This window comes from Oryzias melastigma, linkage group LG3, assembly GCF_002922805.2.
Source record: "Oryzias melastigma strain HK-1 linkage group LG3, ASM292280v2, whole genome shotgun sequence".
In the NCBI taxonomy this organism is placed as follows: domain Eukaryota; kingdom Metazoa; phylum Chordata; class Actinopteri; order Beloniformes; family Adrianichthyidae; genus Oryzias; species Oryzias melastigma.
In genome coordinates this window covers 26,019,225-26,029,865 of record NC_050514.1, presented here as the reverse complement: position 1 = coordinate 26,029,865, position 10,641 = coordinate 26,019,225, and the positions used below count along the sequence as shown (strand labels likewise).

The following is a 10,641-nucleotide window of genomic DNA, read 5'->3' as shown; positions in this document are numbered from 1 at the left end:
TTTTTTTTTTTTTTTTTTTTGCAATATTACAGGGGAAAGAGGAGGGTCTGAAATGTTGATATAATCAACCATCATTTTTTGACAAGTATACTTATCTGGCTTTAGTTATTTCAAATTCTAATACATCTTCCAGTAGCGGGTAAATGTCTGACCCGTAGCTTCATTCTGGTTTGAAATCACTAGAATAACTATCTGGGGTGTTTGTGTGCACTCAAATATAAAGCATTGGTCCAGTAAATACATTTCTGCATTGATATGCAATTCACTATGAATCCTTGCTGCTCTGCCTCTGCTGTTTCTTTTTCCTGATGTCTGTTTGATCTTAGTGCAGCAGAAAGGTCAAAGCCGCAAACTTTTATCAGATTTGTTTAGCCAATAAAAGTCAAGCCAGACCTCCACAGACTGATATTTAATTGTTCGCCCTCTGCAGCTCCAACATAGTTGGAGATAAAGAGTCTTTTTAATGCACTTCTGAAGGCAGGAAAAAAATAAAAAAAACATCAGAAACAAGATTTTTTTTTTAAATTTAATTTCTCAGATATTATCACACATTCCACCATGGTAATTAACTAATTTATACATAAATCAGGTCTGCACTAATACGCGTCTGTAAATCAACAAAAAGTAGTTGGAATCGATAAGTAAATTAGCTTTTTCCCTATGTGTTTATAAACTTCAATCTATTTTCACATTTACATGGAAGACATTTGTTCAATTTCTGATTCATACGGTTGCAATATATGTATCAGAGGTCAAAGTGCTAATAACAATTAAAGTTTCTTTAAATGTGACTGAAAAAATTTTCCCCTAGAAACTAGTGAAAATTCTTAAAATTTGCAATACATTCTTTAAACACGCAAAAACATTTTTCAATGAGGTAAGATTGTCTTGCAATGAATTTTCCAGATTGAATACACTCTTAAGACACGTTTTCGTACAGCAAATTATTTTGCTACTTATCTTACTTTCTGTACGAGATCATTATCTTGTTTTTCTTGCAAGAAAAAAAATAGAACATTTGTTTTCTTGAAACAAGTGTTTTTTTTTTTTTGCCTTCTTAACCCATAAGAACCCATGGTGACATCAATGTAACAGAAAAATATCATAAACCAATTCTGTGGTCCTCTTGGTTTGTGGTGTATTCCACATAATTTCTGTTTTCAAAAAAATGGGTCAGGGTCTTAATGGGTTAAGGTTGAGTTTTTGCCCCATTTGTGCACATTCAAATTCATTCAGGTAGATTCCAAAGTAGTTACTAAAAAAACAATCACCTGTCAACAAGACTTGATTTAGCAAGTCTATTTTTTTTTTCAAAAACTACTTTGATCTTTTTAACTGACAGTTTATCTGAGAAATGAAGTCTTAGTTCAAACACTTTATAGAGTCAGTAAAAGTAAGGTTTATCATAGTACCGCCCTACAATATACCAGCTTTCTCTCATGGTGGGAAAGTAACATGTTATGAAAGAAGCATGGCCTCTGCAGGAATCCTGCAGAGAGAGGAGCATGCAGCGCAGCAAGAATGTGTGACTGAACACAGCTCAGCAGGAAACTGTCTGCAGAGCTGTGGTGGGCAGACTGCAAGCTGGGACAAATAATGCATAATTAATAAAAACCCTGGCTGAGTCCCTTGTCTGCTTTCAACTGTTGTGAGAAGTGAGACCGGTTTACATGAAATCACCTCCAGTTGTATTTTATCTGCATTTTAGTCAGCAAATTGAAGCTGTCATGTTGAAGTACTCTTCTGAGACACTTTGAATTTATTGCTTTGTTGCCTAATTCACGACAACTGTGATGCCAGTAAATGAGAAGTCAAGTCCAGACAAGAGAAGGTAAACAGAAAACAAATGTTTTAATTAACTGAAGAAACAAATCAAAACTCTAAAAACTGTTGACAAAACTGTCAGATCCATTTAGCAAGAAGTACTTAAAAAGGTTAACACAGGAAAATGGCTGTTGTCAACTTGATTTGTAGAGTACAGTAAAACAATAGAACAGTAAATACAAAACTTTAAAAATGGACCACACTGTAATAATTTAAAGAAAACAGGAAGAATGTCAGTCACCTGATGAGGTTTCTGTAACATGACTGTCACGCCTACCTGGAGGGCAAAACAGCAACTCTCCCTGGAGGGTTTCCACCCTACTTTGTGCTAAAGAGTGAAAAGATCCAATCAGTGTTTCAATGAACTAAAAAATAAAAAACAAAGATGAAGATAAATGTTTAGGTTCCCTCAACACTTAAGAAAAGTCAAACACAGCCACCACCTCAGACTGTTACTGGCAACTATGATCATCTTTTGATCTATTATTAAAGTGTTCCCAGTGGTTTGTAGTTACGTTTATGCTGCTTTTAGCCTAAATTAAAACAAACAAAAACAAAAAAATAACAGTTGTTTTCTAGGACATAGTTTCTGCAGAGCGGCAGAAATTCACCTGTGAGTAGTGGGTGGGACCAATTGTGCGGAGCAACCACGCCCCCCTGCTTTCCGAAGTTGGGAGTCCACCCAAAGTATTTCCTATATCACAAAAAACATTTTTTTTTCAAATGGCATTTTTTTGTCTGCTCCTGAATTACAATGATTTGAAGAAAAAAATACTCAGGAATGCAAATTTGGATTTATTTTTCTAAATATATGTCCTCCATCATCAGAAGAAAACCAAATGAACATGTTAAAAACATGAGTGAGTCTTTAAGGCATCCCAGGTCAGTTCGCCTGCTTCTTCTACTAAGAAAATGTCTATAAAATACTCTTGGTTTTTGATTTGAAAATGTAAATTTAATTTAACAATTTTTTAAACTGAATGTTTACTCATGTTTGCCTGGCAAGAGCATTTTCTTTACTGCTTCACTCCATTAAACTCCTAATAGATAATTTGTGCAAACTGATAGGTTTTTTTTTTGCTAAACCTAAAAGGGGGGTGAGAGAAATGTAGTCTCATCACTGAGCATCAGTGTTACAATCACTAATGTAATAAATTCACAAAAAGTGAAAGTAGCGTGCTTACTTATTGGTTCCAACAAGCTGTAGTTTGAGCTTTTATTTCATATTAGTTCTGACAAAAAGCTGACTATCCTGTCTTCTTGTTCAGCAAGTGCAGCTTTTGAATGATAAATTGCAAAGATTGGTGGTTTAATGTTTTCATTGTGAACCTGGATAATTCAGAAATAGTCATTTTTTCCAGTATAATGTTCAACTTTAAATATTTCTTGCTACCTATAAACTCAGCTTCAACAGAGAAGCTCATATTTCTCTCTCGTTCGTGGGTGTGTGTCTGTACGTATGTGTGTTAATGTGCAAGATGACAGTGAACAATACTTATGACAAATGAGGGATATCATGTAATGTCCACATCTGGTCTGTGTGTGTGCACGGTGACTTTGATTGGGCCACATTTGCACCCAATAAGGAGAATCTTGACATTATTCTTTTACATTGTCAGGAAATACCTTGTCCCCCTGTAACCACACTCCAAGCATGATATATTTCCTGCTTGCTCCTTGGGCAACCCTTACTGCTGTGTACCATGAATACCATTAAAAGAACTGGATCAAGTCCAAATGTTCTTCACAGGAATGAGATAACACTAAACATTGTGACCCCCCTCTTCCACGTTGGCTGTTTCTGTACCGGCTTTTTTTTTTTTCTTTCTTCCAAATGCTAACAAAGTTTTCCATGAAAAACAAGGGCCTGTTTCCTGTCTTCAAACAAAAACAGACATGAATCTAATAAATGCCAAATTCAGATTCCACATGAGATATGGCTTCAACTTCTCAGAACTACTGCTGTGCATTTCCGACCTAATGTCTTAAACTTAACCTGGACACTGAACCTTTAATGAGCTCAAGTCCAGAATAAACAAGCCTTATGTGATATGTGGCCCCGGCTGAAGGGTTCATTGATTTCTAGTTCTTGATAAGGGTCAAGTGTTAAGGGCAAAGTGGATTGGGCGCAGGAAATGTTAGGACTGTTTGGAATTCTAAGTAAAAAGATCCTCTGCTTCATACAATCATTATGACTCATTTCATTTCAGATGAGCTAAGAACCAGAGACATTTATGTTTTAGTTAATGTCACATATATATATATATATTAAATTCATTGTATTTGCTTCCATGCTTGACAACAAATGATATCTAGATTTTATGCAAGTGTTATTCCTTAAATTTTGTGCTACATTTGCATGAGTTCTTACACCTAGCAAATACAAGAATGAACAAAAAGACATACAAACATGGGAAAACATGTAGGCCTCCTTTTTTCCCTTATGTTGTACATGCTTTATCACAAAGAACTGATATAAAATCTTCCTGGGTGAAATATTATCAAGGTATTTCTTAAAAAACAGAGAGAATTTGAGAATATACAGTACATACAGAGATAAATATTTTTTTAGCTCCTTGAGAACATACTAGGACTCCAAGTTTGTTGCACTGGTTACCACTCTGGCGTCCTACAACAGTCCAAGAGCATTAGGGCTGTTACGATTAATCCAATAATTGATATCTAGTCCTACGATCCAAACTGATCGATCTGCTTGAGGCAGTTTTTAATCTAATCAAATTCACATATACCAATAAAAAATGTTTCAAAATTAGATAAATCGATGATCAATCTTGGAAAGTATCATTTGGATTGTGACATGGTGAGTTTATTTGACTATAATGTAAAAATGGCAAAGTGCCATCACAGTGGACAACACACACATGATGGCAGCAAAATATGATCAATCCATCATTACAGCCTAATGTGTGGAAACTTACAATTCTGCAAAGACATGTGACCATTCAGTGTGGTAGAATGTTTCCATTGAATGATTTTTATGTGGGAAAAAAACAGCAGGCTAAACTTTATGAAACTGAAACGTGAATGGATTTGCCATTAATTATTGGTTACTTGTTTGTTCGTATAGATATTTAATTTGCATTTGATTATTTTGCAAGAAATACAAAGAATCTGGAAAAAAATTCACTCACACTTTTCAGTCCCCAGGTATTTATCTCTGAGTCACACTGGTTGAAATTTTGGTTGAAGATGTCCTGGATCAATTTTAGGTCAGTGAATCGGATCGTTCAAACCGAACCAATATTGACTATGAATCAGATCAACAACCACATATTATAATCAAATCATTGTTAAAATTATTTATTAGATCTTTAAAAACATGATTCTTAGGTTTATTGGTGACTCACCAGCAACTTGTCCAGGGTGTACCTCACCTTTGCCAAACAGTAGCCAGGACTGACTCCAGCAGCCCTGTGACCACAAATGGGTTACAGCAGGTTTATAGGATGGATGGATGGATATATGGAGTACATGCTAAGTCATTCTTACCATCTTAGCATGATAATATTTCTCTGTGTCTGTAATATGTGTATCCACAGGAAATTAGCTTTTTTAATAATTGCTTCTTCTAAGTAGTTCATTTGTTTTTGTTTTTCACATTCACTTTAAATTTCTGGAACTGGGTGCTGTACTTTTACATGCAGACAAGTCGCATTCATTGACAGCATATGCATCTAAAATCTTTTGTGTGTGGGTGTGTGTGTGTGTGTGTGTGTGTGTATATATATATATATATATATATATATATATATACACATACACACACACCACTTGTATATACAGCTTTTTTATTATTAGGTCAACAGTAATCCTTGGTTTGAAACAGGCCTTCGGTGGTCATTAGGGAAAATGCAACATTTTATATGCATGGAAATGCTTCAGATTTATTAAAGGGGACATTTTCATTAATGAACAGAATAAATATTATGTTCCCATATTCCATCCCTCTTGTTAACACCTGGGTCAAGTTACCAATCAACACAGCTGCTTCTTGTTTCCTTCACTGGTTTTAAATCTACTTTTTTCCCTGTCAGTCTAGTTTGTCATCACATTGTTTTTGTTTTAAATCATTGTAGTTCTCTCATGTTTCAGTTTTCTCATATTAAAATGTATTGTGTTGAGATTTAGTGTCTTTGTTTCTGCAAAAGGTTTATCCCTGCTCACCGGCCAGATACAAGACCTTATAAGCACTGAGCTTATAAGGGAAAAAAAGTATTTAACAAAAAACATACAATAGACTTGGGAAAGCGAGAATATCTGTAGTTAAACTCTCCAATGACTTAGAGGAAAAACTTGCAACGCATCAGCAAGCAATTCCAAAATGAAAAATATCCCAGAGGAGAGGTGTGAGAAAAAGCAGCAGAAATTAGACAAGATTGCAGAAAGAAACAAAAATCTCGAGGTGACACTTGTATTTCTGAAGAGTGATCACAGGAATTCATGAGCGTAAATGTGTCTGTCAAAGCTGCTGTGGAAAATAGCTTCAAACTGCAGAAGGAGATTCATTAAGAAGGTCCAAAACACTGAAGAGGCTCTCCAACCTTAAACAGGAGAATGAGTGCCTTCAAATTTTGGCCTTAATATTCAGGATTAAATTGTTAATTTAGAAGACCAAAAAGAAAAATATACAACTGAGAAAAGAGAGAGAGAGAGAGAGAGAGACAGAGGCTACAATGGGGAAAAGGGAAACATTTTGAAGAAGCTTTTAGGCCTGAAGTCAAGATTCCAAGAAGACAAAAATAATGTGGAAAAAAAGAATAATGTATAAAAGAATGTAATTAGGTTCAGTCAGAACACAGGACTCAAAAAAGAGCTCCAAAACCTAGAAATCAAATACAAAATAAGGCTTCTATATTTTACTCTAATGGTTGACAAAAAGGAGAAACTGACTACAAAAAATGAAGATAAATATCTGTGCTTTTCAGCACTGTTAAGAAGCATGACAAACAGTTTAACAAATATATTTCCTTAAGAAAACAGTTCGTTAAACCTTTGAAATCATGAAAGACAAATTACACTAAGTAAAAGTCAAATAAAGAATATAAAAAAAATCAAGAAAGATCTAAAAGCTTGATTAAGACATTTTGGACTTGAAACACGTGGTAAAGTATGGAGCTGCCCAAAAAAAGTGCATCATGCCTAACTAGGAAATTCCGATACTAATATAAGCAGAACAGTAAACATCAGCATTAGGGAAACCCATTCAAAAGCCTGATGTAAAATCTTGGAGGCCCCAGTTCTTTCAGATGAAGGTAAATCTTTTGTGATTTTGCCAGGCCTGTGCCTATAAATCTTCATTCTTCACAAGCCACCATAATTAGCTTTAATTAAAAAAAAAAAAAAAAAAAAACTGGGAGCACGTTGGCCTGTCTGATAACACGGATGCCCGACAGGTCTGTGTCCCCCTTGGTTTTCTGAGTGCCTCAGTGTCCCCCCAAAGATGATAAGTGATTAACTGGTGACTCATCAGTTCCTTGTCCAGAATCACCACTTTATTTTGGCGCTTGTGTGCCTAAAAGATCGAGTGTTGTAATAGGCATTCACCCTGTCCCATGAGAAACTAATCCTAGGGTGATTAAATATGGAAAATACTCTAACTTTTTGCAAAAGAGAAAGCAATGATGCAGTTTGTATCTCTACTACGCCTAACCATAGAGTCACGTCTAGGAGTGTCATGGGATCTGGAACTTCACTCATGGCTTCTGGTTGGGCTCAGCTTAAACGGGATTAGCTTTGATTATTTTCATGATTTATATGGACAAGATTTCTCTTTAAGTAGTAGATTAATTTGGCTTTGGCAGAATTTTGTCTCTGCAGTCTACAAATAGTTTTTTTTTTTTTTTTTTTTTCCCATGAGAGTCACATATATTCATTTATTTTGAGTTTTGAAAACCAGTCTTGTTGCTCTTAACATTCTATCCTCAGTATGTTGGTTAAACTGAAACACACTTTGATTTAATCTGTGCACCCTATTTTAGCCACTTCTTAAAATATTTTGTCATTATTGGATTGTGTGGATGGAAAATGGCTAAAAAAGTAACATTTTCCAAGAGGTGTCTTTAAGGAGGTGCTGTAGAAGACTGAAGAGGAGATTCATGGGTGAAATGAAGGGAGACATGATGTCAGTGAGGGGGATTCAGAGCTTGGAGTTGGATAAAAATGGGAAGGACTTGGGAAAAGCTTGAATTATTGGAAATAAAAAATTAAATCAATGGTATTAGTTTTGAAAACCAGCCTCCGGTGCTCACTTGACATTTACTTGTAATTTGGGGTGGAAATGGGGACTTGGTCAAAATTCTTGCACATAATTTTACTTTTGAAAGAAATGAACACACAGTTGAGCTCTCCCTCCCATCCCTCAAGATAACACCTGTGTCAAATTAATGCAACAGCTGCCTATTGTTTTTTTTTTTTTAATAGTTCCCTCAGGGTGTTTAAATCCATGATTTCTGCTGTTGTCAACTATCAAAGCTTTGTCCTCACTGTACAATTCTTTCTGTTTTGTTTTTCTTGCTTAAATGTGTTATGCTAATGTTTGGGTTTCTTTGTTCTGGGTTGTGTTTTTTTAAGTTTTCTTTTGAGAAAAGGGGAAAACAAATGTTTGGTTGGGTTGGAGAGCCAGCTGCTTAATGTGTAATGGCAATGACTTTCAATCTTAGAAGAAGAAAAAAAACAGTTGATTTAACAAAGTAAATGATGAGAAAGAGAGCGAAAAGGTAAATTATCAAGATCTGAACAAAAATAAGAAGTAAGGAAATGCTTAATGCCTCCATCACAAATACAACTGCCACCATGTGATTGGGAGCCATAGGCAGTATCTTTCAATATTTGCCACTTATTTAATTTTATATTCCTTGGCGTTTCTCTATACTGAAATAAGAGAGAAACGAAATGTGTCGAGCTGTTTCCACATTGAAAGCTTATACTTGAATGAATCATATTTTCATACACTTTAGAATGTCTAACATGGCTTACAAGAGAACAGAAGACATTTCAATTTCTGTGGCGCTACATTCAAAATGGCAGATACACACCATTCAGCCGCGTGCTTGATAACGAACAAGCTAATTCACTTTTCTCCATTCATTAAACATCAACTAACTAGAAACCAAACATTTCTGTGACTTTAAGAACAAACTGCAGTTTGGGATCAAGATATATTTCAAACAAATAAATCATTACCTGAAAGGAGAAAGTCCGTCGAGCTGTTTCCTCATTGGGAGCTTTTACTCGAGTGAATCAAGCCTTGTGCGCCCCCTTCTGGCGGTTTCAGGCATTTATATTTGATTAGTGCAAAGTAAGAAAATTGCAGATTGATTTAGTTATTTTCTTGTGACGTTAAAAGAAAATTTAGTCATATATGTACCACATTGGCGTGGTCATGATGTAGATGGTGGCAATTAAAGGGTCATCTGGCCTGCAGAAAGGCTTGCTTTTATATAGGCCACCGGCCGGTGGCACTTCATATGGACGGCCGCCTTCTGGAGACATTCAGCCTACACATCATCCAGACAGAGCTGTCGCAGGAGCCACTTTGTGGCTGCTCAGCTGTCGCCCGATTTCTTAATAACGTCATCTCCAAATGTCAACGGACTGCAACCAGGTGTCCTCAAAATGTGCTTAGGCGCTAACCGATGTCAACTTTTAGAGAAAAATCATCCAGTTGCCGTACAGTTTTACTTTTCCTTAAAACCTCCATGGTGATTGTCTCTTGATTAAAAAATGTTACAGCTAATTTAGCTGAAAAACTTGCATAGGTCACCACGTGGTGGCATTTTTGGATTTGTGACCGTAGTTTAAGCCTAATTAAAGGGTTTAAAATCTCTAGACTGGGAAGAAAATATTGAAACTGTGATTAAAATCTCAATTGTTTTTATAAACAAAAAAAAAACTTCTGCAAAAATATTTTGAATTCACTTGTCGGAGAGCTTCCAACAAAGGCCACAGGCAGGTAGCTTCCACCGCATAAAAAGTAATGTTTTTACCAGCTGGGGAAGTTGCATGTTTATAGCTTCTAATTATTGGGCGAAGCACTGAAAACTGTTGAACTTAGATTGCGTGCCAAGGCTTTCTAACAAGACAAAGCAGAGCAGGATAGGGCAAATACAAACGTCCTGCCATGCGCTAAATGAGTTTGTTTTCTGCTAACCTTGGGTTAATGTCTTTACCTCTGCTGATCTTTGGTCCATGATTTTCTCCCAGTTCCCCCTCACACTCCCATTTCCCCTGTTTTTACTGTGTTCTGTAGCCCTTTCGCTCTCCTCTTGTGAAATCCTGTTTGAGCCGTTTCCAAGGCTGTAATCTGTCAAAAAGGAATCCAATCCTGATGTTATCATGTCCATCACCGGTAAATTTCTGGAAAAGATGGTGTTTGGCGGCTTAAATATGTGTCCGTCCATATGGAGAAACACAGGCAGGAGTGTTTAAATCATGTTGTTATGTCATATACTAAAAGGGCAAGATCACAGATGGCTCTGGTGTGATAAAATCAGATACATTTCCCATGAAAACTGCAGTGGAGAAAATAAAATGCTCAAATCATAAATGTCTATTTTGGGAGAAAAATCAATATTAGTAAATATATATTTTAGTGCTACACATTTTAAAAGTATTCATTATAGACTCTCCAATATCCATTTCCTTTACAAAAGTGAATGTTCTCCATCTGTTTGAGCTGAGCAGTTTCGACACCTGAGCTTTGAGATAAGAAATACATTGTGCATGAAATGTAAGTGAGAAGAGACATGACATGATGTTATCTGGGCTGTTTTCTTATTTTTAAAATGTATCATCTCA

General features: G+C 35.9%; 1 long non-coding RNA gene across 1 annotated transcript in view; it reads right to left on the bottom strand.

Annotated features, from left to right (window-relative positions):
• Positions 1-9,524, bottom strand: part of LOC112160735 — a 32,636-nt gene extending 23,112 nt beyond the window's left edge. Inside the window, exon 1 of the long non-coding RNA XR_002921721.2 lies at positions 9,028-9,524. This is a non-coding gene — a long non-coding RNA (uncharacterized LOC112160735). The remainder of the gene's footprint in view (positions 1-9,027) is intronic.
• Between the last annotated feature and the right edge of the window lie 1,117 nt (positions 9,525-10,641).